Source organism: Diadema setosum, chromosome 10 (genome assembly GCF_964275005.1).
Source record: "Diadema setosum chromosome 10, eeDiaSeto1, whole genome shotgun sequence".
In the NCBI taxonomy this organism is placed as follows: Eukaryota; Metazoa; Echinodermata; class Echinoidea; order Diadematoida; family Diadematidae; genus Diadema; species Diadema setosum.
This window is the reverse complement of record NC_092694.1, coordinates 16,804,385-16,823,141: the sequence shown is the minus strand read 5'-3', so window position 1 is coordinate 16,823,141 and position 18,757 is coordinate 16,804,385.

Genomic DNA, 18,757 nt, shown 5'->3' with positions numbered 1-18,757 from the left:
TTTGTTATATATCTTGGCAGCTCTATTCGGATTACAAGAATGTTACAATAATCCGGTCTTTGTTTGGCATGATAATACTGATTCGGAATGATCGGCTGTAACGACGGCCAATGTCATGAATGTATACCCTCAGTACACCAACAACAATATGTAGGCCTAATAGCCCAGGCAATGGGCACACAATTGCATTGGGCGACTTCATTGCCTCACGAATAATATCCTACTTCTCGTTTCTTCACTGTATATTTTGTCAAAGCAACGAACACAAACTCTGACGTTCTGTATAGGATTACTAGTAACTTTCACAACTACCAAAGACAAACACAAAACAAGAAGTATTGTTTTCTTTATATGTGATGAGGCAATAAGGCATAAATAACTGGATTTATTTCAATTAACTGCCTGATTATCTTAAGGAGAGTCAATGTCTTCTTATTAAAAATTTGGTAACTACGTCTATTACCTAAGCATACATTCTTTGGCAGATATTACTATAATATTAATACATATTCGAGATATTTGCATCTGTAATTGTATCTGTGTGTTCACTGGGTCATTACACACATTCCTTTTACATGAATGCGTACACTGTATAGTATGTTTTGTAATCCACATAGATAATTTATGTATGATAAAATTAATTTCCATTTAATGGAATTCGAAACTGTTTATTTGGTTTGATACAATATCAATTATAACGTAATCGCTTGAATACGGAGAGTGAGCATTTACTTGGTGCAGTCTAAATTCAAGGAATTAGCTTTAGTGATTATTGTGGTTAGAGCTAAGCAGAGAGTGTGAGTACCCTTCCATTATGCAATGATCAGTTGCAGATGAATTGTCGAATAACATGTATATATGGGTGAGAATTTTGAACGATGTACAATTGCCAATTTTCGTACCTTATGACATTCTTTCCCTTAGAACACGCCAGGATGATCTAAGAAACCAGATTTTTTTCAAGTCATCTCAAAGATTGGTAAATTTCCTTTTAGGAAATATATGGTTTGGTTGACTTTTGCCTGATATTTTTCATTTCACAAGGACTTAAAGCGTAAAAATACGGTAAAGACGCTATTTTCACAATATTTTTTGTTTTTCAAACTAATGATGTGCATTTTTAATGGTACGTGGCATCTAATATCTGACCATGTTCTGGATCTGACATATCATGGGTATGTACCACAAAATTATAAGAACTTTATGAGCACGTATAAAATTACAGAGAACAATTAAAATATCAAAGTCCTAAACAGACGAACGTCCGTGATGCTTTTATTTCTATCGCTGCTGCAAATTCTACTTTGTTGTCCCAACTGTAACGTATACGAAAATTTGGTGTTCCACCTAATGAACATATCCTGCAAAAATTGTACGTCTGCTAGCTGTACATGGGACGTAATATTCTTTTATGCAAAATTATACTCAGTTTTCGTCACGGACGTGCTTCCGCTATTTTCTAATAAAGATCGTAGCCCATGAAACGTTATTGGCGATATTGTTCTGAGTCGTAATCAACTAAGATCTAGCAACACGATAATATGTTTGTTTTGAGTTTCTGTCCATCCTTTGTCAAATAGGAACCGAAATTGTATTTTTAGACGAACCTCCAAGAAAAAAAGAACGTCCGTGATGATTAAAACGTTTTCGAGTGGGACACCATCTTGCTTTGATGGCGAAGGTGCATTTTACCTTTGGCTCTCTAGCCGAGGAGCTGCATGCCATTTTTGGAGCAGACTGAGGTTCGTCCGCAGTTTTTGGACCATGCAATTCACCAAAAACCAAGCAAATAATTAATATTTTCTCTGAAAATTCACCTCCTGATCCCCCTCTGAGCAATACATAATATGTTGTAAGGATGTCAAATTTCTTATAATTTGCATTGACAATACCTTTTCAAATTTTTGAAAGAGTTAGGAAGGCTAGGTACTCTCTGCCGATTAGTTATCCGTCCTGGAACATGACCCTAGTAGTAGAACGAACGTCCGTGATAATTCCAGAGAACGTCCGTGACGTATGCAATCCCTCCGATAGGGATAACTTGTCCCGAAAGTGTCCTGTATTCTTTAAAACTTTTGGCTCGAATAGTGACAAATAAAGTTTTACAAAGTAAACAATGAGTTTAGAGCAGTAGTTTCAGAATATTTAAGGCGTTATGTGATCATGATGAACAAACAATTGTAAATTTACTCACAATTTTACGCTTGTTTTCCCTCTATAATTATACAAAAACAGCTAAACACTTAAAACAAAGTTATAGGAAAATGGAATTTTGCGTAATCTGTAATTTCTGTGCATTTAAATTTCTTTCGTATGAGGTTCTGGAGACAATTTGTACTGTTACAGGTTCTGAAAGTTTCGCTCACGGACGTTCTGTCCGAGAAAGGAAATTTCTGACAATTACAAATATATCACTGCACATAAGATTAATGTTAGTTGAAAATATTACCAAATCACCGAGCCGCTCATACCCGAAAGTGAATGGCGTTCAGCACTCAATTTACCTGTAATAACAAACGGAAAACGTTTTTTTTTTTTTTTTTTTTTCACGGATGTTCGTTGGTTGAATAAGTCAATGGATTACATTTAGGAGAAAGAAGATCAGTGCCACTTTTTAGTCACAGGTGATCTAAGTGTTTATCTTTTGAGTATGGTAGCTGCCGTCTCAAACAGAACACATCCAGTTTTGGTCTCCATAACGGACGTTCGCTGTAATTGTCATGATAGTAAATGCCTTAATTCATTCTTATTTTTCTCTTCATGACGATTTTTCTCTCATTCCCTCTCATTCCCTCAATAGCCTGAACATGCTGCGACCAAACAGAAAAATAAAACAAAACAAAACAAACCAAAACAAATCCGAAAAGTGCTACGCAATCACATTCAGGATAATGACGGAAGAAGTCTGTAATGAGCATGTGTTGAATAAGAAACGGAAAAGTTTCAAAAGGACGTGGAAGCAGTTGAATGAAAATGACTGAGAAACAGAGAAGGGATCGAGCTCCAACACACAGAGAAAAGAATTGCCAGTGCACTCCCGTTATACCAAATTCCTCTGGAGAAGTTTTTGTTTGTTTGTTTATGTTTTTTATTCATCGAAATGCCGTCACAAGCGAACAAAGATCATGCAGTAAACAATTATTGTCTGATGAAAACACACAAATCCTCCGCTTATCATCACATGGTGTTGTTTTATACTCATCAATGAAAAGCAATATTCATTTGTAATTTTTTCCAAGATTTTTTTTTTCATTTTACATTTAAGAGGCAGAGAGATCGTCAATTTGTTTGTGCTTTTGTGCTTACTTTGAAAACAAATGTTAAAAAAGTAATGATTAAGAATAGGTTTATGGTTGCACTTTGATACGTTCGCTCTTCCAAAGATTCGTTACTCCAATGTCCAAAGATTTGTTATTCCAAAAAAAAAAAATAGTTAATTCAGGAAGTTTGTTATTAGAAATGTTCTTCGAAAAATAGATATTAAGGATCATTATTTTTAGGTCCGTTCTTCTAAAAGTGGAATGGGCCTGATATTCGTTTAGGTGAAAACGGTTATTATGAGGTTTTGAAATTGGAGGATTTTAGTTGTTAACTTGTTTCTCCACATTTGGATAAGCGAACATAATTTTTCATGTTCCAATTAATAAGCCCTTCGATTAACCGTCGGAGATTCCTATCATTTACCGAATAAAAAAGCTTCATAATTATACGAACTCTATCAATTTTCGTATTGACAAACTGTATGAATAACGAGCCTCCGAAATGACCAGCTGCAAAAGGTTTGTTATAACAAGCCATATTGTATAATATCGAAGTCACAAACATCCATCCAAGTTATATGGACTTATTGTGTCTTGTTATGACGAAACTTCGCAGTATCGAACCTATTATCATTTCTGACTAATATAATAACATAAATTCTCCTCGGTAACAGTGTGTAACACAAGGAGCAAACACAGAGGGATTTCTTCCTAACTAATTCGTTTGCCCTCCCCAGCTAAACTTCGTATTTCTATAGCGGAGCATATTTCTTCTGTTTTTCTATATTAATTCTTTGTCATAATTTTAGCTGTGACCATGTTCGTTATATAAAAAGCAAATTTTGCATTGTAGATTTTATATAACAAGTTTAGGACCTTAATATTTACTTCATGATAACGAAATTTTGATAAATATATTCGTTCTCAAGGATGGACTACGTCACTGAGATTACACGTACGTTTGTACGTTCATTTACGAAAGATGGAAAAATTGTTTTCTTTGATTCCTCAGTATGAGAAGATAAACAAGCTTATATAATTGAGAATTGGTAATATCTGTTCAGGATTTTGCAGAGGAGTTTGTTCTCGACATGAAATTGGTGTTTGTTGTGAGTAGAATACGTTTCCAACTCAAGAGAGCTGCATTGTTCAATATCTTGTTTGTTCCGAACGTCCGTGAGCTACATGCGAACCTCCGTGATGAAAACTATGCTATGTTTGTTGGGTTATAGAGACTGCCCAGATGAGATACATCTTAAAAAGGTATATTATTATTTGGGAGTGAGGATTAAAGTATGGGATAGTGAAATAAGAGGTGAAAATATTGAGTTTCTGTAAAATGCGCGTAAAGTTAAGAAAGCGTTTAGCGGAAGAGCAATATTTCCACAGAAATGACGAATTTAGTTAAATCATCAGTTGTCTACCATTACGTACAGGTTAAGAGTACAAGCTTAATATTCTGCAATCACGTACACATGTCCCTTGAGATATTTCGTTAGGATTTTGAACTGAATCAGATCTTTGGAAACTATGTTAAATGGTATTCAAATGTATGTGCAGTACTATTCCTCACGGACGTTCGTTGCTCTGGACATGGTAAACTTCAGCGGTGAATAAAAACTTGTTCCTCTGGGAAAATCCTAGTATAATTGGCTTCATATTAAAGCTTGAGTTATACTCTTTCAGGTAAGATGAATGATTTGGAGAATTTCCTACTTTTTAAATTTTGCCTTGTTTTGGCTCAATTGTACATCGTTCAAAATTCTGACCCATATATATATATATATATATATATATATATATATATATATATACATACATATATATATATATATATCAAATATGTGTGTGTGTGTGTGTGTGTGTGTGTGTGTGTGTGTGTGTGTGTGTATGTATGTGTGTACATATATGTGACCCTGCACCACAAAACAAAAAGTCGCCAGACATGGATTTTTGGTTAAGAGCATATTCTGAAAGAGCAGACTTCAAGCTTTAAATAAGGGATGTATAACTCAAATCAAATGGACTCTCCTAACCTATCTAAATATTGGAAAGAAAGCACACTCCAGAAAAGTGTGAACTGAGAAAAGAGGCTCTGAAGCACAGGGTCTATTCAATTTCAAGCGCTTAATCTTCACCAAGCCGTGCTACCTGTGCAATGAATGAGAGAAAAAAAAAAAACAGGATGAAAACCACCGGTTTAACCACAATGAAGGGACTATCAGATTAACCTGAAATTGAACATGTTACATTCTGTCCTTGATAAAGCAACAGCTGTTCGGAAGATTCCTCGGCGCTTTCCAAAATTCCCCGACCCTGTCACGGGTCAACAACCAATTGCCGCCACAAATCAGGTATAACATGATCCATTGTACAGCAAAATGTAACAGGTTCATTTTACAATGGAGGATTTGATAATGTGATAGATTCTGGAGTCCAGCGGGCCCAGGATTCTTGAAATGAATGAATTAAAGGACAAGTTCACCTTCATTAGCAAGGATTGAGAGAATGCAGCAATATTAGTAGAACACATCAGTGAAAGTTTGAGGAAAATTGGGCAATCGATGCAAAAGTTATGAATTTCAAAACTTTTGTGTTTTAACCGCTGGATGAGGAGACTACTAAGGCTCGTGATGTCATATGAGTACAACAGTATAAAGAAAATGTAAAGAAAATTCAACATATTTTCACTTTTTCCGCATAATAAAAGAGCGCATGACTTGCCTCTTTCTAAAGGCAATGGGAATAATATTACCCATAACATATCTCAGTAACGAGTCAAGGGAATGTGTACTTTTTTTCAAAAGATGAAATTTCGTGAAATTCTCTTTATATTTTCCTTATATTGTTGTACGCATGTGACATCATACACTGCAGTAGTCTTCTCATCCAGCGGTGACTGCACAAAAACTTCAAAAATTCATAACTTTTGAACGGATTGTCCGATTTTCCTCAAACTTTCAATGATGACAGTGTTCTACTAACATTGCTACATTCTCTCAATCCTTTTGTTAATAAAGGTGAACTTGTCCTTTAAGTACTAAGTATAATGTGAAATGCGACAAAGTGTGTTGCCTGTACTCAGTAGCCGCGTATAGCGATATTTGACTACTTTTACTGAAGAGTCTCTGCCGTATGTGTGAAGCCCTTTCACACTCTCATTGTCTTTGGATAAAACTACAAGAAATTACGCCATGTCCGGGCAATGGCGCCTATTATCTCAGGATATTTTTTTTTCCGTACTGCAATGTCTAGACTTCGTGAATAAGTCTAAGCGGAACAAGGCGTTCCGCTTGTCATAGCTATCCTATATACGAGAGCTTCCTTCTACATGCTTTAGAGCGTAAGGTTATATAGGCGTATCCTCCTAATCAAAACTCGTCCGATATTTACTTCCCATGGACTCAATAAATTTTTTTTTTTCAAGACTGCATCTCTTTACAATCTGCTATGATCCCACCTAACTATGACTATAATTACTTTGGATTCAATAGCTTCAAAAATTGACAAGCAATATATAAGTCATTGTCTATCGGGTGAGTGCAGCTAAATACTTTCAGAAGCAATTGAATACTGTCCCAGAAACCAAAACTACCCGGGTAGTACTCGCGGCAAGAGTACCTACCGCATTGTGATCGAAGATTAGATGAACTAGTCTCTGCAATCAATATCGAAACTAAACCACAAAGGGTGAACTTTATGTATAGCACTGAGGATAGTTATTGTCATAGTATGTTATAGTAATTGTACAGTTTGTTTGACAGGGACTGGCACTTGCAAACCTAGCTTCACGTTTATATGGGTGTGAGTGTTAGAAATGGAAAACACGATTGCGTTTCAGAGTGGGAGATCTGACGATAGGCTGTATAACCACTCATCAATTTTGGCATGTCTTTTATCAAGCTTGGCAGTATGTCTAGCCTTCCTTCCAAATCTTCCGTCTGAGGTGGGACAGAGTTCCAGCATAAAGGAGATAACTTACAATGTGCTAACCGCGGTATACTGTGTCGCCGCATTTTGCATACAGCTACTTGTGCTACACTATATTCGCAATCGTGAAAACTTTCACCAGAGTCAACTCGTCCTCTGGCCTAAAAGATGTCATGAATGTGCCCGAGTTCTTGGCATACTATCACAGAATACGGATTCTTCATCAGACCTCGACGTCCGCCATCAATCGCCGACACCGACTTCTCCATCATTTGGCCAAACTCAGGAATCTTCCATAAATGGGGACAGTGATCACGAAGATACAGATTGGTCCCAGTTACAGACGACGTCTACCATGCCTGCACACAACACAGGGCCTCTATCAAGTAACCATGCCTCTGATTCAATTTCCGAGCATACGGCTGAATATACAACATCATACTTTTCTGGATTGAGTTTGCACAGCTGTTTAAAGAATGCGTTTATGCTATTTTGCGTATTTACTTCGGTGGGATTACTTTTCCTTCTGATTGGGCAAATTGTTTGTCTCGTCCAGAACAAAGGCAACACAATTTCTCTAAGCATTAAGGAGGTTACGGATCTCTCATTGCTAATATTTATTCCACTAACAATGAAATTTGTTGGGAATTACTATGAAGCCGTTTTTGTGTTAACTCCGCGGAACACTACTTATCTTGTTCTAGGTCTATCAATAAGCATTTGGAGATGTGTCACTATAATGAAAAACCCCATCGTCGAGCTTATGGAGGGTGCTCAGAGCAAAATAGGTCGGCCATGTGACGTCAATGGGACGCTTAAAACGGTCCTTGATTCCTCTGAAAAGCTCATGAGCCCAATCTACACGCAGTGTGCAGTAATCCTAGTTGTTCTTATGTGGCAGATGTGTACGTCGTTGACCCCAAGAGGTAGCTTGTCGCCTCCTAGTGGTGAACATCGCATCGAAATTTCTAGCTCACAAGGGGTCCAGTCATTGCTTCAGTCTGCTGCCCATCGCACCAAGAACTACGTTAAACATGTGTTTACATCAAAACCGGAGAGAAGCGGTAAAATTCAACAGTACGTTAGCAAAACTTGGATTTTGTCGGTTGGACTGTCTGGGTGCAACCTGATTCTTGCGTTCCTTGTATCGTTTATGTACACGAAAGAAAACTATGTGATGCAGAGCCTTGAAATTGCGCTGGTCTTTCCTTTGTTTTTGTGCTTAATTGATGAAGGTCATATGGCCATGACAGAACAATCTCGGGAAATGTTATTGACACCTATTTCTAACACGTATCTGGAGGGGCATGATGTTCTTCTTCTCCTATGCTCCTGCGGGCTTTTCTGTGAGTGCATCTTTATTGTGTCAGCAGCGATTGGTGTTCTCTTCAGTGATACATATGTAGAAAAAAACGGCATCGCGCGTCCAACCTATAGCATTATCTACTCGCTCTTCAGCACCGTGTGGATATGGCTGACTACTGCTTTCCTCCTTCGTGTTCAGCGGCAGGTGATTAGGTCTATTGCTGAGGTAAAGTTGATTCTAGCCTGCCTGATTTACATCATAACGATCAACGTCAACGAATGGGTGAACCAAAGTTTCATAACTGTGGAACGTGACGTCGAATCCTCTTTCTACCGCAAGAAAACTGAAGGGGTTATGAGGGTATTGCTTACTCCGTTTTCTGTCCTATTCCATGTGTACGGAGCAATTATTGCATACGAATCTTACAGTATGATTTTGAAGAAGGCCCTTGACAAAGAGCGTGCCTTACGTGCAGAGATGCGGCATGACTAAATTCACAGCTAAGATACCGCTTGATCTTTCGATTTCATTTATGAGAAAAGAAACGGTAAATTAACTGAGATCTTGAATCATTCACGACAGTTTTGCCTTGTCTGGCGTTGGTATTTTAACATCGACAAAATGGAATAATACATCAGGACACTGAATTGTATGAAATCTGCATACCGTGCAATTTCTCTTTAAGGAAATGAAAAGATTTAAACGAATTTCTTTAGCGAGACCAAAAAAGAAGAAGAAGAAAAGAAGTTGAGGTGGAGAATTCCGTATTCGACGCCCCTGAGTTGGACACTTAATAACTAGTTAGACACGAAATAAGTTCCTTTTTGTGAACAAAATGTGCTTTTATTTTCCAAATATGATAGATATTATATGAAAACAAAATCACCTCCTTTGCATAATAAGAGTTGTCATGCACATTACAAAGTATGTTACAAGCCAGGGCCGGCGGAGCGTTTTCAAAAGTGTGTGTGTGTGTGTGTGTGGGGGGGGGGGGGGGGCTACTTCCGGGTTTCATGAGCTAACAAGCAAAAAAAAGATGAAAAAAAGGTCTTCAGCTCATCTCTCCCCTTCCACTTCCGGGTTTCTTCAGCTGACTAGCAAAAAAAAAAAAAAAAAAAAAAAAAAAAAAAGTCTTCAGAGCTCATCTTTCTCTTAGGTACTTCCGGAGGAAAAAAAGTGTGTGTGTGTGTGTGTGTGGGGGGGGGGGGGGAGCGGCAAAGTGATGACACCTTATGTATTCCTTTGTATGGTGCACAAAAAGTGGGGGGGGGGCGAGCCTCCCTGCCCCCACCCCCCGTTCCGCCGGCCATGCAAGCTACGTGTTTATTATTTCCAATTCTTAGCGTCAAAACGACAATGCTGATTCTAAAGCATAAAAAGATCGTAATTCATGACGTGAATATTCAATCTATATGCTGCTTGTCTACAGATTGAAAGGCAAGAGTTTAGCAATGCTGACAGGTCATTTAAAGGGAAAACATAGTTCTCGTATGCCTGCACAACTGCCGTTCATTGCTGCAAAATGTACACTTATAAGCCTATAAAAATAATGTGTGAAAGAACGCCATGGTAACACGATTTCAGTTTAGGTATAACGACGAAAATGCTAAATATTAACAAAAAAGGGGTGTCGGATGTATTGCAGTCTCAGAGAATACTCGATCGTGGTTACTACCCAATTTTGTATAATCGATCATAAAAAGATCGAGAGAACGCACTGTAAGCGTTTCTTTTTGTCATAATGAGGAAGAGACGTATAAACATATATTTCATACATGTGATTTTGCTAGGAAAGTTTGGGGAAAATGTAGTACTTTCTTTGAATATGTTGATTTGCAACAGTTGAGTTGGGAAGAGATCTTTTTTTGGTATAGAGCTACCAGATAAAGGAAAAGCTCAGTTAGTTAACCATGTTATAATTTTGGTGAAGAAATTGCTTTTTTTAGGAAGGAAAAATAAGACACCCCAACGGAATATTTCATTAAAAGGTCTATAGAGCAGGATAGGTTAGAAGAAGAAAAATTAGCAGTTATGCGTAATACGTTGGCAATACATTTACAAAAGTGGGAAAACTGGAAAAAGAATTGAGAATTTGCTTTACGTTTATCTAACAGAATATGGTCTGCCGCACATCCACCAGGAAATGCCTTTTCCACGCACTCGTATTAAGTGTTATAATGTAAGTCAGGACACACAGGTTTCAGTTGCTTTTGAGGTTTTGTTGTGATGGGGGTTCTGGAAGGGGGAGGGGGGATGGGGTGGGGTAGTAAGGGGGAGAATGGACGGGGGTATTGAGTAGGGGGTGGCGAGGGGGTTGTTTTTGTTTTGTTTTTTAACAAAAAACTTCAATCAATGGATATTAATATTTTAGGTTGGATTGTATGAAAGCTGAAAAGAAATATTTTTGGGGTAAGTGATTCAGTTAATAGAATATATTATGTAATGAAAGAAAAAAAAATTGTTAAGAGATTGAGGAATTAGTAATGTAAAACCAGAAATTAAGAGATGTTTATATGGATTGTATATATTGATTGTGAAAAAAATGTACCAGAGTGTATCAAAACATGTTCAACCGATGTAAAGTTTTGGTATCAGTGTTGCATCCAATGTTGAAAAGGACTATAAAATTGGTCCGGAGATTTTTGTATCAATTTATTTGTATATTATGTTTCCATTGATGAAGAATAAAATATTCTTTAAAACAAAAAAAAAGTAAGCGGCTTGTTGGAAAATACAATTATAGCAACGACACAATCGATCATCACGTAAAGTTCTCCCTACCTACTACAGAATAGGGTGGGCGCTTCAGGAATAAAAGTCCTATGCACAGGTTCCAAATTGACTTACACGTTTGATCTGAAAATACTCCCAAACAACTCATTATCATGGAAAGTAGCATCAGCCAGACAAGTTTCTTAGTATACCCTTTCGAATTATTGTAATCGAATCCCACATGGTGTACGATGGTTCTGAGAACTATGTTTTTGGCTTTAATGTTATACGGATCTACCATGATATATGAATTCGAGCACTTGAACATCATAGGTCCCTTGTTTGAGAGGTGTTTACTTTCTAAAATATTCTAATATACCAGAATATCTCATGAAGACCAGTGATAGCGAATAAAGTCCACTTCAAACAAATAATTGACAAAATGAATGTATATGCCCCTTGTGTACTCTGTACTCATTATTCAGCTTTTAACGGACGTCTCTATTCCTTTATTTTTTATTTTTTATTTTTTTAGGACGCTCCCGTGGAAGGTGTGTGTAATATGTAATACCTCATGTAGCCACATAGACTTTTCTTATGAAATAACCACACGGATATTGCAAAACCATTTTACAAAATATTGGTATTGTAGGTACATGTTATTGTATAGATATGGTATTTTGTCATCTCCGTTAACTTGCACCTTACTCTCTTAACTGTTAATATCTTCGCTGCAAAATATCAGCTGGCTGGAGAATCTCCAATTTATGAGATGCCTATGATTGCAGTCTCTTTCATGTTGTGATATATACAACCCAGTGAAATTCAAAATATGTTAATGAATCGAGCAATATCAAACGAACATAATGTTATTCAAAGACGTAAGTATAATACCATAAGCAAAAATGTTTGGAGCTTTACAGTTTCATATCTTTTGAATCTAAATTGATTGGAAAGATACGAGGTGCTTGATTTCTTTGGGATTTAATGACAAAATGACAAATTCTATCAAGATGATTTTACATTGGGTCAGACCTTGTGTGCAGGTCGATGGGATACTTGTGAGACGATGACGTCACCACCTCATCTAATCTGCATATGTGTTTTAAACTAATATCATTCTACTGTAAAAACTCGTGGAACTTTAACACGCTAAAGATTTCGAATTACTAGTATTATGTCCGATTTTAATGAATCTTTATATAATTCAGTTTGCTCTATTTTACTCTATTTATCAAGATTGATGATGGACTTAGTACAGTATTTTCATACCATCAACAGTAGAAGATGCATCGTCTATGTGCGCCGTGTGGGCCATTGTCCTGCTGTCTCTGAATCATTCATCAATAACACTTGTGGCTATACAATTAAAGAAGTAGTACGGTACCTTTTACGGTAGATTTTTTCTTTCGATTGATTCATTTCATTCGACCATATGGATTATCTCAATGGTCCTATATGTCTTCTAGCCTGAATGTCACAATGGCTTGCCTCAACAACTGTGACATAATATCATACACACACAAACACACACACACACACACAATGTCGGTTCAATGTAAATAATAATGGTAATGATGATAATATCAATAATGATGATGATAATGATAATAAACCTTAAAGAACTGTTATTGTACCGCATCACCCATTGACCTTGGTTAATAGCGCAAACACTGTACATTGTGCTGAAAAAACGAATGACATTACTTGTGCATCTCAGCTATGAGAAGAACTGTTTCCATCCTAATCTTACTCAAGCAGTGCCATCACACTCACATATATTAGTGAATCTTACAACACCATCGAATGAACGATAAGGGAATGCATACATTATTATTCATTACACACACCTAAGATTTCTTAGAAACTCATACGTTCTTGCACCCATACAGGCAGGCAACTGATTTCATGACATGTAGAGCCTACATACATTAAATATGCCTACACGTCTGAGTAATATTCAAAAGCTTCGGCAGTCCCTTGTATGGAGGTGCTTCACACGATTCGAATTGTCTTGAATTGTTCTAGTTGAGATTTATATACCTCGTATACGATCAGGGCTGTGTGTAAGCTATACATCGATGACACCGGCTCTATCAGCGCTCCAATCATGTTCCCGGGAGTCTTATCGAAGAACTCCTGCAAGTCAGCCCAATGGCCGAGCTTGCTGGCATCCACCACCCACTGGGCTGCGTTCAGAGCAAAGGTGTAGACGAGACACATCAGGGTCCAACGAGCCTCTCGAGCATCCCGGATCCACTGGCGTTGCACGACGAGCAGGAATGAGGTCATGAACCAAACGATGACGATTCGGAAGAGGGCGTAGAAGATAGCCAAACGAGCGACGAACATTTCGCCTCCTGTCAATGGCTTGTTGCTAGTAAGCAAACCGAAGCCGCCAACAAGGCGAAAAATATTGAGCAAGAAATTACCGCCGCTACTCAGCAACAGCATCCGATCATGGTCACCCACGATTCCATGGAAAAGAGAAAGGCCGCGTTTTAAATTGAACCTTAATCGACTTTTCGTGAAATACACTTGGTATCCGTATAATCCCAACAGAAGAAAGTAGAATGCCGCTTCCACAACCCAAGATATGCAGAGTTTCGTATGGCTGGTGACGTTGATAACTGTCTCCAGGCACACACCAATGACCAAGTGCACCCCTCCAATGCCCAGAAGGATGTAGGATAAAGTTTGTAGTTGGTCGTTGATCCTAGATGTGCTCAGGTTGAGAAAGGTTTCTTGATCGTTCCCGTCGTGTCTTCCGCCCCTTCGCAGGTTCATGGGGATGCAAGCCAGAAGTCTAGCCACTCCTTCCCGAATGGACATAGACAGAGGTTGCTCTTTCAGTTTCAAAATGACAGGGGTCGAATCAAGCCGTAAAACACATTTCGGGATGACAGAAGACCACACCTGCCACGCTAGTCCAGCGGCTATAATCGTAACCTCTATGAAGACGGGTGACAAGAGGAGCTGATGGCTGTTTAGGAAACGCCCGTAGCCTTTGTTGATGTAGAAACAATGAAAGTCCAGAAGATTGTTTTCCGACCCTTCAGTGTCATCGACGACCGGGTAGAGCAAATTGTTGACCGTTATCCAGATAAGGACGGAAAAGAAAAAGCCAAGCAAGTACGTAAATCGAGCCTCGTCTATGAAGACAGCATCGTAGTAGGTTCTGAACCACAATATCATTAACAAAAGGTACGCTACAAAAAGAATATGGCACAGCATTTCAGTTAAGACCATAACAAGAAATTTTGCCGTCTCGTCGCGACTGCCAAGCAGGCACACAAGAAGCCCCGATGTCTGGACAGGTATGTTGATTGCAGCTATGGTTGCATACCAGAAGAACGCGTGCAGGAGAGATCTGTGTGGTTTTGTGTACAGCGGATGGTTACGGAAGATCACATATTCCCCAGTTGGCGGAATCGAGGTGTGCGGCATTGGTATCTGTTCAGATTCCGCATCCGAGCATCCGCAATTCACGCAATTGTTCGTCGGTACTTGAACAATCTCTTTATCGTTTTGAGGATTTGAATGTAAAGGGTCAATTATCATTGACAGCGAAGAGACGGAAGAGCGATCTGCTTCATTGCTTCTACTGATCAATCTCCAATGCGAATTTTTGTACGATTCCTCGCGTCCTACACATTTACAGAAGACACCCATGTTACTTGGATAGTGAAACCCACTTCTGTCTGGTACGTTGACATCATGCTGGTGTTCAGGAGAACTTAAGAGACCGACTGCTCGGGCGCAGTGTCCGCAACGAGTAGGCCAGAAGACCAGCTGCTGCTGATGTAGATGGTCCTTTCTACGGATACTCCAGCACAGAAACAATATGACAATTACAGTACACACGGCGAGACTAAATCTTGTGACGGCGTAGGTGAGCTGGAACTGGGGAGAGTTCGTTTGAGGGGAATTCGTCGGGAGAACGGGAACGACGGCAAAGCACAGCCCGAGACTGATGACAAAATTCAGAAACAAAAGGCTGTTGTATCTCGACTTCGGCAGCTGCACCCTATCAGCTGTCGAAACTTCTTTCCTTTCCATGACTTTATCTTATCCAGTGGGAGAGCCAAGCGAGTTTCGAGAAGAATATGATTGCAGTTACTAATACGTACAAGTTGTATGTATAGATAAATTATGGTGATCCTGTGTGAAGAGACTCTCTTAAACGTCGATAAAAAAAGTTGTTCATTGGTTGTCACATTGGCGTTTAATGAAAATCCAGCCAAGCGCGACACTAGCGTGTCCCCATCCCTTGAGCCTCGTATAAGCATGACTTCTCGGAAGTCTCCGAACAGAGGATGCCGTCAAGTTTTATTTTGAAACTGAACGTCTATTTTTTGTCATTTTTATCGTAAAAATGATAAATCAAATACACGGAAACTAACACACATATATATACACACACACAAACACACACAAACACACAAGCTGAACATGTGCATAATACTTCCGTGTTCTGCCATAAAATGCCAGAGATATTCCGGTTTAGAAGTGGGGTGCTGCTTTGATAACTCTTGCATCTCACCTACTGTATGAGCAGACACATGTTTCCATCACAATTTTGTTTTTTAGCACCGCCATGTTAACGTTCACTATTTTCAAATCTTTCGAAACGGCATTGAGAGACTACACGTGTATAATATTCTACACGAATACATTCAAACATCAAATACTTTATACTTTATACATGTAGTATACATATCATCAAATAATAATGCACGTCATCAAAAAGGACAGTAGTAAGAATTACCACTTAAGGTACCTTTGGAACAGTCCAGCACATCCGAGGCGACAGTCGAAGGTGTTTAGACTGTTTCAAAGGTACCAAGTTTGAGTTGCTTGATGAAGCAGCTGCGCGCTTGCCACTTTTGCAAGTAAACGAAACGATGAAATCTCGCTCGTCCACATACTAAGTAGGTCCGTATAGGTCTTCGTATGATTGATCCCTATACATATGCCCTTGCTCAAAAAATGACATGGGTTAAATGTTTATTAGATAAAAATTATGATAGTGTATGCAAGAGAATTGAACTCGCATTTAAAAAAAAAAAAATTCACGCAAACATAGATATTTTGTGGATTTCTCATGCTGCAGAATCCATTCTGAGAACTCTTAATAACACCCAGTTGGCAGATTCCCTCCGGGACTTGGTATATTTTTAGGGAAGGGGCTTCTAGGGAAATCTTAGGGAAAACTTTCTCAGATATTGGGAATTGTCAGTCATTGTGGTTCAATAAAAAGATAAGATCCAAATCAAAACAATATCTGTATTATGATGAATGGTATGATAGAAATGTTCGTAAGGTTTCAGATTTGTTGAACCCACCTCTCCCTGGACACAAATTATTTGAAGAATTAATTTTAGATTTTGATGTTTCTCGTAAAGATAGAAGAAAATATACATTTTTGTTGAAAAATATACCAAATATTTGGCTGGAATCCACTAATGTAGAAAATACTGACAATGATGTTGTTGGTATGATTGTTGATAAGCTTGTTCAATCTAAAAAAAAGTCCCTAAGTATGCATACTATGTAATACAAGAAAAATGTACCCCAGATAATCGTTATGAATAAAAAGAAATGTAACTATTCCACCAGACTTAAATTGGGAAGTGGTCCATAATGTGAATTTCAAGTGTTCAATCGATACTCGTTTACGCTCTTTTTGTTTCATAATTTTTCATAAAGCTATTGCTTTGAATGATTTTTTGTTTAAGATAAAGAGAAAAGATTCGCCTAACTGTACCTTTTGTGGAATATTACCTGAAACAATTGTTCACTTGTTTTGCGAGTGTAATGCAGTAATGCCTTTATGGAATGATTTGTTGCAAATAATTTTAAAACATGATTTTGATTTTAGTCTGGATAATTTCAAGAAAATGTTTGGAGTTTCTTCAGATAAATTCTTATCTTTTTTGTTTTTGTCGTTAAAATATTTCATTTATATATGTAAATTTAAAAACATTAGACCCAATTTCCAATTTGTTAAGTTACACTTGAAAATTAAGAAAGAAACAGAGTATTATGTGGCTAAGAAACGAGGTAAACTTCATCTTCAATTTAAGAAATGGAAATTTGAGTTGTAAAACCCAGTAGATGTTTAACATAGACTGTATTTGTTAGGGTAGAACCTTCAAGACGTTATACTGGTGACTACCACAATATTTTGTGTATTGATCAAAATGATACTGCGTTCTTATGTCTTATTGATGATCTTATTTTCATTTTTATTTTTTGTCCCATATGTTCATAATTATTGTGTAATTTGTATTGTTTGTAATCAAGAAAATCAATAAAACATACAAATAAAAAAAAGTAGGTCCGCTATACATCGCAATGTGAAAATACCAAGGACCGGTCATTACTTTGCCAATGACCAGTCATAGGCGAGATCATGTGGAAGGCAAACTAAATACATGATCTCCTGCAGGCCTACGCCCTCAACCATTAATTTAATTAGGATCTGACACATAGTTTTATAATGATGCATAAACAAAGTTTTATACACTCATGTATCATAATTTATATCAATTAAGGAAACGTAAAACATCCATACATATCCCTGTATGTACAAACATACTGTACATGCATAAAATACGCCTACACGTGAGTGTACTAGTAACTATTTTAAGGGCGCCGCACAGTTCTTTGTATCGAGGAGACTTACACGAAACGAATGGTCTTGAATTGTTCTAATTGCGATTTATAGACTTAACAGTATAATACATACAAACACGTAAGGCCTACATACATGAAATATGCCTACACGTGAGAGTAATATTCCGAAGCTTCGGCAGCCCCTTCTAACTAGGGGTTTCACACGATTCGAATTGTCTTGAATTGTTCTAGTTGAGATTTGTAAACCTCGTATACGATCAGGGCTGTGTGTAAGCTGTACATCGATGACACCGGCTCTATCAGCGCTCCGATCATGTTCCCGGGAGTCTCATCGAAGAACACCTGCAAGTCAGCCCAATGGCCGAGCTTGCTGGCATCCACCACCCACTGGGCTGCGTTCAGAGCAAAGGTGTAGACGAGACACATCAGGGTCCAACGAGCCTCTCGAGCATCCCGGATCCACTGGCGTTGCACGACGAGCAGGAATGAGGTCATGAACCAAACGATGACGATTCGGAAGAGGGCGTAGAAGATAGACAAACGAGCGACGAACATTTCGCCTCCTGTCAATGGCTTGTTGCTAGTAAGCAAACCGAAGCCGCCAACAAGGCGGAAAATATTGAGCAAGAAATTACTGCCGCTACTCAGCAACAGCATCCGATCATGGTCACCCACGATTCCATGGAAAAGAGAAAGGTCGCGTTTCAAATTGAACCTAAATCGACTTTTCGTGAAATACACTTGGCATCCGTATAATCCCAACAGAAGAAAGTAGAATGCCGCTTCCACAACCCAAGATATGCAGAGTTTCGTATGGCTGGTGACGTTGATAACTGTCTCCAGGCACACACCAAAGACCAAGTGCACCCCTCCAATACCTAGAAGGATGTACGATAAAGTTTGTAGTTGG